Source organism: Phascolarctos cinereus, unplaced genomic scaffold, assembly GCF_003287225.1.
Source record: "Phascolarctos cinereus isolate Bilbo 61053 unplaced genomic scaffold, phaCin_HiC Scaffold_7;HRSCAF=346, whole genome shotgun sequence".
Classification (NCBI taxonomy): domain Eukaryota; kingdom Metazoa; phylum Chordata; class Mammalia; order Diprotodontia; family Phascolarctidae; genus Phascolarctos; species Phascolarctos cinereus.
The window spans coordinates 120,371,283-120,389,542 of record NW_027556180.1 but is presented as its reverse complement, the minus strand read 5'-3'; positions in this window follow the sequence as shown (position 1 = coordinate 120,389,542).

Genomic DNA, 18,260 nt, shown 5'->3' with positions numbered 1-18,260 from the left:
GGAAATTGTAAATAATTCCAGTTGAAGTGGAACTTAGAGTATGTGTAGGCAAATAGGGTAAAATACTACTAGAAACAGACTGAATTGCAGAAGAATTTAATGCCAAGCTCAGCTGTTTGTATTTTGTTTAGTAGTCAGTGAGAAGCCATTTAGATTTTTGAACAAGGGAATGATGTAATCAGACTTGTGCATTGGAATCATTTGAATCATCAGATGACTGAATCAAGAACTGTTTCTCTGGCAGAAATATGTGGGTTGGAAATGGAAGAGACTAGAGACAGGGAGAGCATTTAGGAGACAGTTACAGTAGTCCAAGCAAAGGATCACGAGGGTCTGGCCTAGAGGCTTTCAGTAGGAGTAGTAGGGAGTAGCTAGATGCAAGAATGAACTGTAATAACTACAAGAATGCAGTTTCAAAACCAACTTCGAACATTAGTCCACATGCTGCTATCCTGCCAACATTTACCAACTGGTATTAATTAAGAAATTTGGAAATTAAAAGATTTGACCAAGAAAACTATTGCTATAAATTATATCTCATCTAAGACAAATACCATCATTGAATAAGTTTTTTGTGTGTTTTATCTGTCACTCCTAAAAACTTAAATAGTCATAATTCACTGAATGACTTTAGGCAAGATTATACGAGCAGTTAATTCTATAAGACCAATATTTTTAAAATAATATTTAATTTTCTAAACTCGATAAACACCAAAAAACTGAACATTGTCATATACAAAGAACAAAAAAAGACCATATATAAAACCATGAATTTCCATTATGTACAGCTTTTTCTTTAAGTTTATAATGAATTCAACATTCCAGTTGCAAAGCTGTCCTGTTTATTTTGTCTCCCTCTGAACTTCCTTCACTTGCCTTATTGTTACTATATAAATTGTTCTCCTGGTTCTATTCACTTTATTCACAATCAGTTCATCTAAATCTTCCCAGGTTTCATTGAATCTGTCACTTTCATCATTTCTTATGGCACAATAATATCGTATTCATATACCATAATTTGTTCAGCCATTCCTCAACCAATAGGCATCCTCTCGATTTCTAGTCCATGCAAACAATACTTATGTCAGTGCATATCAGAAGAGACAATATTTGTAAAGCACTTACTTAGTACAGTAATTGGCACAATGTAGGTCCTTAACAAATATTTGTCATTCCCCAGTCCTGCAGTATGGAGACTGATGCTCAGGAGAGTGGACCCTGTACTGAGTCTTCAGTTTTAGCTTGGATCATTTCTGGTTATCCAGTTTGTAGCTTGGGTGATTAGTTGAATGATGGTTACATTGGGATTTATGTTAATGTACCTCTGAATGATGATGATTAGAGCAACTTGTATAGCATATGACTGTATTTCAAAGATACTACTGCCTATAGAGAAATTATTGAAAGGTAAAGAATTATACATCTTGGTCAAACTGAATTTGGTTTGCATTATTTTGGATTACAGATACATTAGCAGAACATCATTTTTCAGTCATTAAGGTATTACGTTTATATATATTATACATTTATATTACAATACTGTCACATAAGTTACTGCCATTAAAGCTCTTTGCAAAGTTTGAGATGCTATTTAAATGTTAGCTATTATTAAAAACTTTAATGATTTCCGTGTTCTGAAATTCATGAGGGAAAGGTATTTAAAATTCTCTATTGTGCTTACTGTAGCCTCATAAAGTATAAAAAGACAAAGAACATATGGGCAAAATTCATCCAAATTTGGGGAATCTTTAAAGGAAAACAGTTTAATATATATAATGAAAGAAACATTTGATGTAAATTTGGAGGGAAGGAGATGCAGCCATGTAGAAAGATTTTCAGTTTCATGTCTGTGATCATCTAGGGAGTGCATCTAAGAAATAGGAAAAAAATTCAATGCTATTATTTAGTCCCATTTCCATCAACTGTGGATTTCAAGGGGGAGAAAAGAGATGACTGAATATAATTTAATGGGGAGAATTAAAAGCAAGATTTTCCCCTCCTCCTGACATAATAATAACTAATATTTATATGACACTTAATAGCACAAAAAAAGGCCTAAATTTCTTTGGCTTTTTGGAGGAGTTGGGGAGATGGCACAAGGTAGGAAAGAGTGACCTACTATATCTTATGCCATAGTTGTCCTTTACCTACCTCTTCCCGTAAGGCCAAGAATACTACTTTTAGGAAGAAAACCAATTTTTTTTTTTAGCACAGCCATCATCCTGCTATGTTGCAGACAACAGGATCATCCATAGGCATTTGGATTTTATAACATCCATGTGGAGAGCACATAAGCAGTGTCTCAGACCTGGAGCCAAGAATGGTACAAGAAGCAGGAGGGATCTCAGTACTCTTATTGTCTAGTCAGAAAAAGTCACAGCCATGAAGCATGGAGAGCAGTGATACATAGAAAGGATTATCCTCTTTCACTGCATTGTTGGGAATAATTTGGACAGTGACTCAGCTGATTGATAAATATGTGCATTATAGAATTTATTTATTCATGAAGTAACAGGAAAAGTGATAAGCATGGTCTCATAAGGAAAAAAAAATATGATTAGCTTGCCATGATAGAAGATAAAAACAACAGATTAATTGGATCAGGACAATCTGTTGTAGAATTATTAATCAGTCTGTTACTTTAACAATTTAAATATTTGTGGTTTCATGCATATGGCCCCTTCCTCTGCTGGTAGTTGATGAGTTGTGATGGGCTATGCTGGTCCTTAAATGTCAGAAGGTAGTACTGCAAACTTTACTTAGTACTAGAGTTTACTAGGCTTCCTAAATAGATATTGAAGAACCCAGAGTAATCTCACTACAAAATATGGTATAAAGTGGGACTTTAGTGGAGAAGTTAGCATATCAGTTATTTGTAAGTAGTTGTTTTAAAAGTGCTTGAAGAGTTTATTCTCATTAAAGTCATAAATGTTCACCCTACCTTCTTTCCAGCCACATGAGGCCTTTTCTGATATTCACCTCTCACTAGCTGCTAGTACCTTCTCCCACCCCAAATTACCTTGTATTTATTTTTCAATCATACATGTTATTTCCTTTGATAAAATGTAAGTTCCTTGAGGGCAGAGACTTTTTCTTTTTTCTTTTTTATTCCCAGAACCTAGAACAGTGTATGCATATGGGAAGTGTCTAATAAATGCTTATTCAATAGAATTGAATGACTTACAAATGGTGACCCACACTTTGCTTGTAACAGCCATTCAAGTAGTTGAAAACTGTTATCATATCCCCTGTAAGTCTTCTCTTCTTCAGGTTAAACATCCCAGTTCTTTCAAATGGCTTGAACTGGATTCTTTCATGTGTCATGAACCCAGAGACCCTTTACCATCCCAGTTAATCCTCCCCTGGATACTGTCCAGCTTCTCATTGTTCTTCGTGAAATGTGGAGTCCAGAATTGAACATAATACCCTAGGACAATCATACAGCAGGACAATCATTTTCCTAGTCTTGAATGCTGTCTTTCGGTGTTTACATTAACTTTCCTGGCTATCGCATTTACATTTAGTTCACTGAGTGTTTTTCCAATGAAGTATAATCATGTTCATTCCATCTTGTACTAATAAAGATGAATTTTGGAACTCAGGTGTTAAGACAACATTAAGACAACAAATGATTACATGTCATGTTTGTTGATTTGGTTCAATGTTCTGGTATGTCAAGATATTTTTGAATGCTGACTGTGTCATCTAATGTGTTAGCTATACCTTCTAGCTTTGTGTCTTCTGCATACAATTTGATAATTATACTATCTGTGATGTAGTAAATAGCATTTTGGACTAGAAGTCAGGAAAGCCAAGGTTTGAAAGGTACCTCTAATACTTATCTTCTATGTGACCAGGACCAAGTTACTTATTTTTTCTGAGCCTCAGTTTCTTTATCTGTAAACTGGGGATAATACTTGTAATACCTACCTCACAGAGCTTTTAAGAAAATCAAATGAGATTATGAATTAAAAGTGCTTTGTAAAATTTACAAGACTATGTAAATATGAGTTAGAGTATGGTATTAAGGAAGCATGGTAGAGGATAGAGTGCTGAACTTGTAGGGAGGAAGGCCTGATTTCAAATTCTGATCTCTAATGGATCTGGTCAAGTCAATTAATCTCTTTGTAACTAAATCCATTCTCTAGCTCTTAGTTGCCAAATCATGTTTTATTTGAACCAACCTATCAACTCTACTGACCATTTTTATTCTGTTCTATTCTGTACTATTTTGTTTGGTGATCTCATCATCTCCCACGGATTCAATTATCATCTCTATGGAGATGATTCTCAGACCTGCTTATCTAGTCCTAACCTCTTTTCTGACCTCCAGTCTTGCATCTCTAGCTGAATGTCTTATACCTATCTTAAATTCAAGGTGTCTAAAACTGAACTCATTACCCCCCCCCACTCCCCCAACCCTTTTCTCTTCCTAGCTTTCTTTTTGTTGTTTTTTTGTTTGTTTTTGTTTTTGTTAGGCAATGGGGTTAAGTGACTTGCCTGGGGTCACACAGCTAGTAAGTGTCAAGTATCAGGCTGGATTTAAACTCAGGTCCTCTAGACTCCAGGGCTGGTCCTCTATCCACTGTCCCACCTAGCTGCCCCAAAATTGTAACACTTCTATTTACTTATTTATTTTCTTCCTAACTTTCTAATTACTGCCAAGAGTATCACCATCTTCCCAATTCCCCAAGTTCACAACCTAGGTAGCATTCTTGACACACTCTCTGTCTCTCTGTCTCTCTCTCTCCCTCTTTCTCCTTCTCCCTTAAGACACCCTTCTGTTGTTAAGTCATATTCACTCTTCTTAACATCTCTGCTATATACCCACTTCTCTCTTCTCACCCTGCCACTACCCTAGGGCAGGCTCTCGGCACTTCATACCAGGACTACTGCAGTGGCCTTTTGTTTGGCCTTCTTTCCTCCTGCCTCTTCCCATTCCAGTCCATTTGCCACTTAGCTATTAAAATGATCTTCCTAAAAAGTAGATCTGACCGTCTCACTCCCTATTCACTAAACTCCAGGGGCTCTCTGTTGCCTCCAGGATCAAATGCAAATTCTTCTGTTGAGCTTTTAAAACCCTTAATAACCTAGCCCCTTCCTACCTTTCCAGTCTTACACCTTACACCCCTCTGTGTATTCTATGATTCAGTGACTGGCTTCCTTGCTGCTCCTTGCCAGATATTCTGTCTCCAGAGTCCTTGCTTCTCACATGGCTCACCCCACCCCACCCTTACCTGGAATCCACTCACATTTCACCTCTGCTTCCTGACTTTCCTGGCTTCTTTCAAGTCTCAACTAAAATCTTTTCCTTCAGTTCTTTTTCCAGTACCCCTTAATACTAATCTAATGCCTTCCCTCTGAGATTACCTCCAATTTACGCTGTACAGATCATGTTTGTACTTCAATTTTTTTTTTTGCAAGTTATCTCCTCCCTTACATTGTGAGCTCCTTGAAAGCGGGGACAGTGTTTTGGCCTTTCTTTGTATCCCTAGTGCTTAACACAGCATCTGGCACTTGATAAATGCTTGTTGATTTGACCTGTTCTTTCCAATGCAAAGCTTGTTCTCCTTTGCAAAGGTAACAAAGCAAAATAATAATGATATCACCTTTACTTTATACATTGCTTCTGTTCCTGTGCAGTATTTCAGCCGAACTGAACTACTTAGTTACTGTTGCCTGTCTTAGCAACTATTCTTCTGTCTCCTCTATCCCAACACTACTCCTCTGCAAACATCCAGAGTACCTATTTACTGCCCTTGTGCATGGAATCCATTCATTACTCAACTCTGGTTTGTTAAAAAGCTTTCTTCTTCGAGGTTTAGTTTACACTGCCACACCCTAACTTGTAGTGTACTAATCTGTGTACATGTCCAATTCCCCCAGCAGACTATAAACTAGTAGAGAGCAAAGAGGATGTTATTTTTCTCCTTAGTATCTCTAGTGCTTTGCACAAAGTAAGCATTTAAATGCTTGTTGAATCATATCCCTTTAATGAGTTGATATACAAATCAAGGAACCTGAGAAACATCTTTGAAGATATACCAATGAGAACTGATGATATATTTCTGTCACCTTTGGTAGGCAACTTTACCCAAATGTGAAATTCTAAATTATATCAATATATTATTACTTTGGCTTAATTGGAGGGGAAAGCCATTCTAAACTAGTGAAAAGTTTAAATTAGAAATAGATCTTAAAACGGTTCTGTTGCTTTTTATTATAGGAAGCTATTACCTTATAGAGATTTAGGGAAATTGTTTAGGAAGGAACAGCTTGAAGTTGACTTAATAGAATTATAATATATAGTAAGAGTATAAATATAATTAATATAATCTAAATAAATTCTTCTAAAATACTTAGGGGCACTTAATAACAGTTTAGTAACTTAAGTACTTGTAAGCACTTTTTTTTAAAACCTTGTTTACAGTGCTAATTTGTTTGGAAACTGTCTTCTTGGACAGTAAAATGATCACAAATTACAAATTAGAGTGGGTGGTTGGAATTAACGAAGTTTCATATCATGCTATAAAAATTGACACTATGGTGTGAAAAGTAAAGCAGGGAATCAGATTCAAATGTTCATGATGGGTCAGATTTATTCTTATGAAAATGCTGATTCTGAACCATCAGTTTATAAAATATAATGAACTTTAAACCTAAAATGTTTAATTCTGAAAATAATAGAAGTATTCAGACCCTCTCCCCCAGAGGTCCAACGCATGCATGTTAGTAAACATACACTGAGTTTATCTCTAGTTCTTAGCACAATACTTGGCATATAATAGATGTTTAAAAAGTGCTTGTTAACTTGTGATTTCTACACTATAGTTGAGTGTACTATTATAGTGATATTGCAGCAAACAACTTAAAAGGAAAAGCTATGGCTATGAAAATATATCTATAAAACTTTAGGCTAGTAAGTAACAAAAGCACTTTGCAATTGCAATATACTTTATTTTTTTCAAGAAAGGAAGCCTCAGACATAAAGAATTCTAGAAGTTAAATCTTGGAAGCATCAACAGCGATGAGATCAGCATTCATAAAAATCAATCGTTTTGGCAGGAGCTAACAAAAGTGAATCACATGGGGCAAGCCTGTAGTGCTTCTGCTTATCCTTGTGGATTTGATTTTATGAAGACAGAATCCTTATTTAACTGGTTGCTGTGTACCAGACTCATAGTTATAGACATGAAAAGTCTATAATCCCAACAGATCTGAAAGGGTACAATGCAAGTATAAGCTTAGGGCTTCACTTCTTGCAGTGTTCTCTAGCATTAGGGAAACATTTATAGACCGTCTGGTGTGACTCACTGTGTCATTTCCACTGAGACAATAGAATTCAAGTATCTGAAAATGACCTTAAAAGGTTAAAGATGAATGAATCTGCATTTCTGTGGACTATCTAAGGGTGGAAAACAAACAAAATAAAACTGTACCAACTCTAGTAATCTCTGGTCATCCTAAATTGTTCAAAATTTGAAAATTTGACTAGAGGAATATTACTAGACTGATGTCCTTGGGGAAATACATTTAAAACAATGGACAAGGGCACCAAAATCGTAGTATGTGAATAGTAGAATTCCACCATAACATGAATCACAATTACATAACACCGTTAGCAAATCATGGCATCATGGGAAAGACCCAGAGCTCTAGGTCCTACAATGGCCCCTAAAACATAGTAGCATATAGTAAAAGCCCAAGATAGTATGATTAGTCTATAACTGCTTTTGCCAGACCATTATACTAGAAACTCTGCTGTTCTTTGGCCTGTGAGCAAGGATTTTATAACATAGTTTTAGTAGCAATAGTTTTTCCTCTGAAATTTTAAATATGAAACTTTATTAATATACTACATGTGTTAATTTTTCAGTATGAAAATAGATTTGCTTGTTTTGCTCCCAATTTCCCTGATACCTCTTCCTCCACCTTATCCCAGTGCTGTTTCACTCCCCCAGAATTTACAGTTCCCTGGAACATATTTCCAGTTCAAAAGTGTTCCAAAGCCATATATATTTGGGAATAAATTTGGGAGTGATAGTCTATTTACAGCATCACTTGTTTCCTCAAGTGATGGAATATATTCATTCCTTAACTCTTTCTTGTTAAAAATCTTGTTCCCTTCAACAACACTGTGATGATAAGTAAGTTCCTTTCTTGGTCTTTTGTATATAATTTATCTTCAAAGAACTCTTAGTATTTTGAAACTTTGCCTCCTAAAGTTATCACATTATTAGTAATTTTTCCTTTTCCCTGAAAAAACATGTTGGCATAAGAAAAAACAAGCTATGTTTATCCTTGTTAACAAGGGTTCTGAAATAGAGCTGTAATTGGTGTTGATTTTGCCATTCTTAAGAGATTATGATTTAGCAGACTAAATTTAGTTAGTTAGTGCCTAATGAGTAAATTGAAAGAATGAATCTTCCTATACCCCCAAACATCCTCATAAGGTAGATTTCCAATATCATGTTCTCCATAGTGTGCCTTTTGATACTATTATATTAGTATCATAAAACTTAAAGAAATATTTATTCTCCTAAACAAATGCTTTTATTTCATCCTGAGAAATAGTTCTTGGAAGGGCTAAGGAAAGAAGAGAAATTAATCCATATGCTACCAATTTAGTGATTTGATTAACTTGTGTATATATGTGTGTGTGTGTGTGTGTGTGTGTGCACCCAAACATAGCAACATAAAGATTCAACATAAGAGAATTTTAATATTTTCATGTAAATATTTGGTTCCTCTGTATAGTGTTTCTTGCACCTGGTAATGGGTAAGAATCAACAGAAATGTTGATGAATGAAATCATGAAATAAATTCATGATACTAAATTCAAGGAGTCTTAGTAACTATCTCAGAGGGCATCTAAAGAAAGAAAGAGAGGCAAATACATGTAAGTACCATTTTTAAAAGACACTCTGTGAGTATGTGTGTGGGGGTGGGGTTGGTGTGAGTGTGAGTGTGTGAGTGTGTGTGTTTCTTTTCCATTGGCTTAAAAAAAGAAATCAATAAATCAAAGAAACCTCACCCAAACCGATTTTAAAACAAAGATAAAAACAGATAAAGTTAAGCAGGTTTCAAGGGAAAATCCTCTGCTCTAGGTTACTAACTACCTCTAGGTAGTTATGTTAACACCATGTGTTATGTAGACTTGGAAAGTCATAATTTATTTGCTTCAGTTTCCCCATTTGTAAAATGGGGATAATAATACTTTCCTCACAAAGGCAGGTAATATTAATGGGTACTTAGCACTTGTCCATCTACTTTGAGCAGGTCAATGAGACAAAACTATCTGAATGGATTCAGATATGTGAATGACTTATGTAGTGTGTAGAATGACTTAATCTGATTGAGTAGATACTGAAAGTCAAACTGTGGGTTGGGTTTTTAAGACTGCTCCATCACTAATTGAGTAAGCATATAGTTGGCATCTGATAAAAGTAGTCAGCCTTGCCATCAAACATTTTGTCCTAATACTAGGGAATGTATGTGGAGAACTTTACAAAGGGCAAAATAATAAAATAAAAGGGTAGCTGGGTGATGCGGTAGGTAGATCACTGGGCTTGGAGTCACAAAGGTGTGAGTTCAAATAAGACCTCAGTTATTTAGCTGTCTGACCTCAGGAAAGTCACTTAACCTCTGTTTGCCTCAGTTTCCTCAACTGTAAAATGGAGGTAATAAGAGCACTTAACCCTCCAGGCTTGTTGTGAGGATAAAATGAGATAACATTTGTAAAGTGCTCATCGTAGTGCGTGGCACATAGTAGGTGTTATATAAAGGCTAGCTATCATCGTCGTCATCATCATCATCATCATCATCATCATCATCATCATCCTTATTGATGAACTATTAATAGGATGGTGTTTATATTCATTTATTTCCTCCTCTGCCTGATTTTTTCCCCCTGCCTTACAAAATATCCACTTTGGGGGGCAAAGAGTACAGTTTTATATTCCGTTTAAAGAAATGTAAATCTTTATTAAACTAGTATTTCCTAATGACTTGGATATAAAGCTCCTTTTGGAAATTTGATTAAACTCTAACCCTTCCTTGATGACCATTAACATTGTGGAACCAGCCAGTTATAAATCCATGTATCTCATTTAACATTTTTTAAAAGTCTATTAAATACCACTCAGAATATATTTCAGCAGGTGTATGAATTAGCCCAGCTGTATGATATTTATTCTAAAATGTATGATGACTTAAAGTCCTGGAATTGAAACAAACATTTGTAAACTGTATACGCTACCTACTATTTTAAAAAGTTTTATAAGTGATGGATTTCTTTTTGGTCATTTTATCTATTTTATATTTCCACCGTAAGGATAAAAAGCCATGAGCTGAACTGAAATTTATAACTTCCCCCCCCCCCAAGCAATACAGTATACTAAAGAAGGGAATTTTTCTCCATCATATAATTGAGAGTATTTAGCTCTTACTTCTTTGGGTGTTTATTAACCAGTTTGTGGTTTTTTCCCCTTCTTTTTACTATTCCTCTTTTGGCCAGTGCATTCAGGTTGGATAGAATTTGAGACTTCAAAGACAGGAAAACCTGAGTTTGAATTTTGCCTCAAATAATTACAAGTAGCTGTGCGATCTGACCGGGGCAAGTCGTACAACTATTATGTGCTTAAGTTTCCTCATTTGTAAAATGAGGATAAATAATAATACCTACTTCATAGAATTGTTATGAGGAAATGAGTTAACATAGGTAAAGCACTTTGTAAACCTTAAAGTGTTATAGAAATACTAGCTATATTATTATTATAAAGAAGGATTGACCTAAGAACAGGTAGGAATCAGTGGTTCTGGTGCAGTTTTTTGTTGGCAGACTTAATTGTGGTCATCTTCAAGTCAGTGTAGTTGCGCAGTCTGATTGGACTAGGCCCCTTCCCTCCCTGCCTCAGGAAGGAGGAATGAACCTATAGACATGAGAAGATGAATGTCCGTGAATGCTTGTTTGGTGAATGCAGCCCTTGATGCCAAAAAAATTCTATCAACCCTAGTGTTTATCCTAATCCAACCTATTCACGATTGGTGAATTCAGATGTGGCTGGGGCCTGCTTACTCCAGGACTGGTGCATTTGTGAAAGGCTCCATTCAGCTCCTTTTGTCTACTTATGGATTAAACTTGCATAGATCCTATTCACTTCTGGCTTGATCAGTCTATAGCCTGAATAGAGCCAATTTCCTATTGTGGCTATGTATACAGCTTCATTTTCCCGAACAAAACCAACAGAGGGACGCAAAGGTGTCAGTGTTCTAAGCATAGGACTCTTTAAATCCTTCTTGTGTTCCATTGATGTTTTATAGACTATTCACATCACTTCCAAGAAGTTGTGTGTAGTACATTGAGAGCCAACTTTAGAGTCAGGAAAGCCTGTATTCAAGTCCTGCCTCTGACACTATTAGCTGAGTGACTCTGGGCAAGTTATTTAACCTCTCAGGGTTATCAGGCAACTCCCTAAGACTAAAAATGGCAAAGTAAAAGGTGCTCTACATTGATGATGATGATGATAATAAATAGCTAGCATTTGTATGGTACTTTTAAGGTTTACAAAGTGCTTCCTTTACATATTATCTTGTTTGATCTTCTCAGCCCCCAGGGAGGTAAGTGCTATAATTATCTTCATTTTACAGATGAAGAAACTGAGGCACTGAGAACTTAAGTGACTTACCCAGATTCACACAACTAATAAGTGTCTGAGAAAGAGTCCCCAAACTGGAAGTTCCCTAAACCAATTAAATCACAGGGCCAACTAAACAAATGAAGAAAAAATAAAAACAGAGCAAAACCAACAATAATCACCCTCTAGTTAAATTAGACATGTATTTTTGATCTTTGAGATCCTGAACCTGACTCACTTGGTGTTATAGTGGCATGGTAACAAGGTATAGGGACAAATAGCCCTGGATTTGAAAGCAGAAGACCTGACACTGAATCCAGGGTCTGCTCTTACTACCAATGTGACCTTGGGCCTCCCTGGACCATTCCTCATCTATAGAATGTAAGTTCCTAGAGATTAGTGACTGTGTCACTTTATAATCTCTGTATCCTCAGTACAAAGTGCCTTGCATGTAGTAGGTGTTTAATAAATGTTTATTGTTGAATCTGAACTTTTTGTTGTTAAGTTGTTTCAGTCTTGTCCAACTCTTTGTAACTGCATTTGGGGTTTTCCTGCTGGATACTGGAATGGTTTGCCATTTCCTTCTCCAGTTCTTTTTACAGATAGGGCACTGAGGCAAACAAGTTAAGTGACTTGCCCAGGGTTACATAGCTAGTAAGTGTCTGAGGCCAGATTTTAATTTGGAAAGATGGCCAGATTTGAACTTGGGAAGATTGAGTCTTCCCAACTCCAGGTCCAGCACTTCATCCACTATGACACCTAGCTGCCCTTGAATCTGGATTAGCTGACAACAAAGGTCTCTCTTGTGATCCTTGATTATTTCTCTATATAAAACAAGTGGATTTTCTCAAAGTTTTCATGACTAATATAAACACATGGAGTATGGTTGCTGCTCCACAGTGATATATAGTGATATATACAAAATACACATCAGTTCATGCGAACTCTTTACCTATATTATACAAGGTGTCCCAAAAATCTCAGTGCAATTTAAAATACATTTTAATAATATTTAATAAACTTATTTAAATAAATAAATTTAAGTACCAATTTTAATAATTTGTAACTACATTAAGGCTTTTGAGATTATTATGCTGTGGTTAATGATTTTTTTTTTTTGGTGAGGTAGTTAGGGTTAAGTGACTTGCCCAAGGTTCCACAGCTAGTAAGTGGCAAGTATCTGGGCTGCATTTGAACTCAGGTCCTCCAGGGCTGGTGCTCTATCCACTATACCACCTAACTGCCCTTTCATCCTTCATTTTTGAAGAGGCCCAATGACATCACAGGTGATGTCTTGACTCATGGGTGAATTGGATTTAAGTGAGGTAGAAAGTTGTCAACCTCACTCACTCTTCCTGGGACACTAAAGTCTAGTGACAGGACAAAAAAGTCAAGACTACTGACAATGACCTGGGATATAGAGGATGACCTTGGCGTCTTCCACGTCTGACCAAGCTCTAAGTGCTCCACAGTGCCTACTTCAGCGGCCTTCATCGTGGTTGTTGGAACAAATTATTCTCATCTGCCCATTCTGCCCAGTAAAGTCTTCACATCCTCCTAACTCACTGACAGGTTTGAAACCTGTTGGTTACCCTCAACCTGGTTTAGCCTATTTGCTGAAGTTTTACTGGGGGTGGCTATATCGACTGCTACAGCTTCTTGGAACCGCAGATGAAATTTGGGTGGTAGGTGGACACCAAAGGTGGATGAGCAGCCCTGAAGAGGGCTTGGCAAGCCTTATGCCAAAGGCACTAGTCCTCCTGGAATACTCTATGTACTCCCCGTGTTATACTACGCACTTGATGTATTACAGTGAAAGTCAAGGTCAACCTTAGACAAAATTATGGAAGAGGTAAAATCTGTCTTTTGATGTCTCTATCTTTCCTTTTCTATATATATATTTCAATAGCCCTTTTCCCACACTCCCAACAGGCATCCGGGATCCTTATGGCTCTTTTGTTTTTGCAGTCATGTCCAACTCTTTATGACTCCATTTGGGGTTTGCCATTTCCTTCTCCAGCTCATTTTACAGATGAGGGGACTGAGGCAAACAGGGTTAAGTGACTTGCCCAGGGTCACACAGCTAAGTGTCTTGAGGCCAGATTTGAACTTGGGAAGACTGAGTCTTCCTCACTCCAGGCCTGGCGCTCTGTGTCCACAAAGAGCTTACATTCTTTTAGGATGTTCTGGTAATGAGTAAGGAGAAAAAGTGGCATTAAAAAGTTAAACTTTGTCAGCATTTTGTCAAGAACACTGCTTCTGAGAGCCCTTCTGATGGTATTCCAATGAACACTGACTTCACTTCTCAATTAGCAGCTCTTAGGATCCAGTGTCAAATGGTTGATAGGAAGCTATGGTAGCTATTGCACAGTGTTGGCTGAACCTCATTCAACATACAGGAAGCCCGTGCTAGACACAGTTGGGTCTGCTTTGATACTAGGCCATGCTATCTTCCCTACAGGGAGAGGGGAAATCTGCTGCTTAATAGATTGTCTGTCAGAGAAGAAAGAAGAGCTGAAGGTGAGAGCCAGAATCCTAGGTGGCCTCACACTTCTTTATTCAGGTAAGGGCTTCCTTCCTGCTAGTTTCTAAAACCTGCTTTTCTGCTCCCACTGAAGGTTGAAGGCAAAGTTAAACCCTCTGCATTTTAAGCCCAGTCTCAATTTAATTAAGTAAACAATTATTAAATGCCTACTGTGTGTTAAGGACTGTGCTAAGTTCTAGGGACACAAAAAGAAACTGATGTAATGATCATTTTGGAGGGATGCTACTCCATTTTAAGAGACTGTCCCATTTTTCATTGAAGACGTCTTACTCTTTAACAGAAAGTTGCCTCGTCAATTCAATAACGTGGTCCATTTCTAACAGTAGTAATGATAGTAGCTAACAATTATATAGCGCTTACTATACACCAGGCTAAGTGTTTTACAAAGATTATCTCCTTTGTTCCTCACCACAACACTGGGAGATAGGTGTTATTATTATCTCCATTTTACAGGCGAGGAACAGACAAACAGATGTTAAGTGACTTGCCCAGGTTTACACAACTAGGAAGTGTGTGCGGCTGGATTGGGAAACCAGTTTTCTTGACTCCAGGCCCCACTCTGTCCACTACACTACATCTTGTGAAAGGGGGTGGGGGGGTGGGGGAAGGATGATGGGGAGAGGGCTACCACTTGCTAAGGGACAAGTCATTTCTAAACCAAAAAAGGCCACCCTGGGTACCAACATAAAGGGCCTTCTCAGCCGAGGCGTATATCATTCCTTGATACTCCCTTTTCTAGGATCCATTGTTTTGGCAGAAGCTGATTGGGGAAAAGGCAAATTATGATGTGCTTTCTTCCCACATTTCCAGATTTCTATAAGGTAAACTTGTATCGGCTGATATTTATCAGACATGGTTTGTTTCTGAGCCTGTACTGCTTGGTAGAGCCTGTCAGATCTCATGTTTCATGTCCAGGGCCTTTGAGAACCCAGGATCATCACCATGCCCTGACAATGAGACCCTTGACCAGGGCTGTGGTGGAGGAATTCAGTTAGCTAAATATTTTTTATAATTACTGCTATCTTAAAGGCACTTCTTTGTGTGATGAGGATGTGGGGATGATAACTATACTCTTCAGCGAGTTTTAAAACTTTCATGAAAGTTTCAATTTCATGGACAATTTGTGGTATGTTAGACTCCCATTTTCTTTCAGATTGGCAGAATGCTTTGTGTTAGCAGACAAATGCTTTATTTTCTTGAAATTTTTTTTCTTTTTCCTTTTTCTCTTCTTTCCCTACCTCCCTCTTCCTTCCTTCCCTCCTTCCCTCCCTCCTTTCCTTCCTTCCTTCCTTCCTTCCTTCCTTCCTTCCTTCCTTCCTTCCTTCCTTCCTTCTTTTTTCTTTCTTTCTTTCTTTCTTTCTTTCTTTCTTTCTTTCTTTCTTTCTTTCTTTCTTTCTTTCTTTCTTTCCTTCCTTCCTTCTTTCTTTCTTATAAGTAGTATGTAATAGTGCAAAGAACACTGGAGTCTTGGCTCAGAAATTATCTTTGAAACTTTGGGCAAATCATGGCACCTCTTTAAGCCTCAGTTTCCTTAGCTGTAAAATGAAGATGATAATACTAGTAGTACCTGTTTCCTTAGCTGTAAAATGAAGATGATAATACTAGTAGTACCTGTTTCACAGGGTTGTTGTGAGGGAAACACTATGTAAACCAAAAAAATAACTGTGTAAATCTGAGTTGTTTCAGTAAGCAAACTATTTGAAAAAAAATTGATTTTGCCAGTCATCTTTGCTTTTTCTGAACAAACATAAATTAGGGAGTATTTATTACCACTACACTGTGGTAAAATGGAATAATGAGACTTTTAAAAGATGTCATTTCTAAACCAGATGATAAAGCAAAACAAAACACTAGGTAAGAGAGAACACATTTTATTTTCCTACAAAGGTATTAAACTACAAAAATAACCCTTTGGTCAAAATAACTTCTTAGAAACATTAAAAAGGCAATTTACCAGCTTGCTTTTTTAGTTACTAAGCTTCCTTAATGCCAGAAATTGGAGCAAGTTAATAAAAAAGACCTCCCAGGAGCAGGTGAGAGGGGGAAGAAGAGAGGGTTTTATAAAAATATTCTGACTTTAAGAAACAGGACAGTTACAGACACAGTATTCATGAAAATAACAGAGTGAGACAACTATAGAATCAAGATGATGAAACAAATTGCTGTTCATTATGAAGTGAAAATAAGTCCATGGGGGGGGGGTTGAGCTCATCTTTGACCCAAATGACCTTTCCCAGTCTAGGATGTAGTCACAGAAAGTAATAAGCTTCCAATCTAAGGCATATACAAGTGCTAAAAATATAATGTGAATAAGTATAAATGTAGATAAAATTAAGAGAAAGTAAAGGGCAAATGACAAAGTATTAATATGTTAACAAGGCACTAATATTCTCTATTCCTTTCATATAATGTTTTCCCTGATGAAGGGATAGGGGATGCTTAATATGCACTACCTCCAGAAGACAGCAGCATACATACTCTAGACACAGACTCAGGGAAGGAACCAAACCTTTGCCTAAATGTTAGGGATTTTCCTCACTGGGGAGGCAGAGTCCTTGTGATGGTATTTTACACTTTTCATTGAATATAACTCCCTATGGCAACAGAGGAGGGAGCAAGGTGGAGTTGAGGGGTAATGTTGCCCCCAGGCTTAAAAATGAGCTCAATCCAAGAAGCATCCTCAAGAGAGCTGACTAAGCAAGTGAACAAGAACTGGCCACGGAGAGTCAAGCTGTGGAAACAAATGGATTTGGGAACCCAAGTGAAAGATGGCAGATCCACTGAGCCTTGGGGCAGCAGGCTGAGGACTCCATAAGGAGAGAAAGGACATTGAGGCGCTGAAATACTGGAGATGTGAGTTGCCTTACCACATGCATTCCTACATGTGTGTGCATCAACTCGAATGTATTCTAGTTTCTCCCAGTCCAGAATATAATCACAAAAAGTAATATGATTCTAAACTAAGTTGTATGCAAGTGCTAAATAAATAAATATTTTATTGTAATTATATGTGTATGTGCATATATATAATTATAAAGATTTTCACCCTTTCTATGAATGTTGTATGCATTTGTAGGAGAGAATACTTTAGGATAGTGGGGGTGGAGGTGGTTATAACTACTGTTATTATTATGCCATCTTACTAAATGCCTTCTTTACTTTGAACTAATTTATCCACTGAATAATTAAAGGGGAAATTCATTGGAGGAGGCTTATGAGGCTTGTTTTAGGAGTGCAGACCCACAGTATCTGGGAATAGCAGGGGCAGCTAGGAGGCACAGTAGATAGAGCACTGGCCCTGGAGTCAGGAGGACCTGAGTTCAAATCTGGCCTCAGACACATAACACTCACTAGCTGAGTGACTCTGGGCAAGTCACTTAACCCCAATTGCCTCACCAAAAAAAAAAAATCTGGGAATAGCAGCCAGAATCTCAAAACCCCACCTATGAGTGCAAGTGCAAATTGGGAGAGTATGCCAGAGGGGAGTAGAACAAGTAAATGGAAAGGTAGATGGGAGTATGAAAATTCTGATGAACAGAATTACAAATAAAGGGTGAAAATGATTAACTGTGTGACCTTAGAAGGAAGAGAAACATTTAATTAGAAAGGGACATTGCTGTAACATAAAGATTATTAAAATAGGTAGCTAAAACAGGAAAAAAAACTTCACATGGAGTGAAAGTACTGATAAATGGTCTAAAACTGGATTTAAGATCAGGAATTTCTCTCCAGAGGAGTACAGATTATTAAAATTATACAAAGACTGTAAAAAAAAACCCTGCCTGATCCAAATAGCTCTTTCAATACAAATTATATCAAGGTAAAAGAAAATATCCAGTGATTTTGTAGTGGCAAAGAACTGGAAACAAGGATGATTCCCATTCCCTGGGGAATGGTTAACCAAATTATAGTATATTAATATGACTGGTTTTTACTATGCCATAATAAGCAATGAAATATTAAGAAATAATGGGAAGATTTATTTAAACTAAACGCAGAATGAAGTAAACAGACCAGGGAAACAAAGTATACAATAACTACAACAATGTAAATAGCAAGAACAAAAATCCAAAACAAAT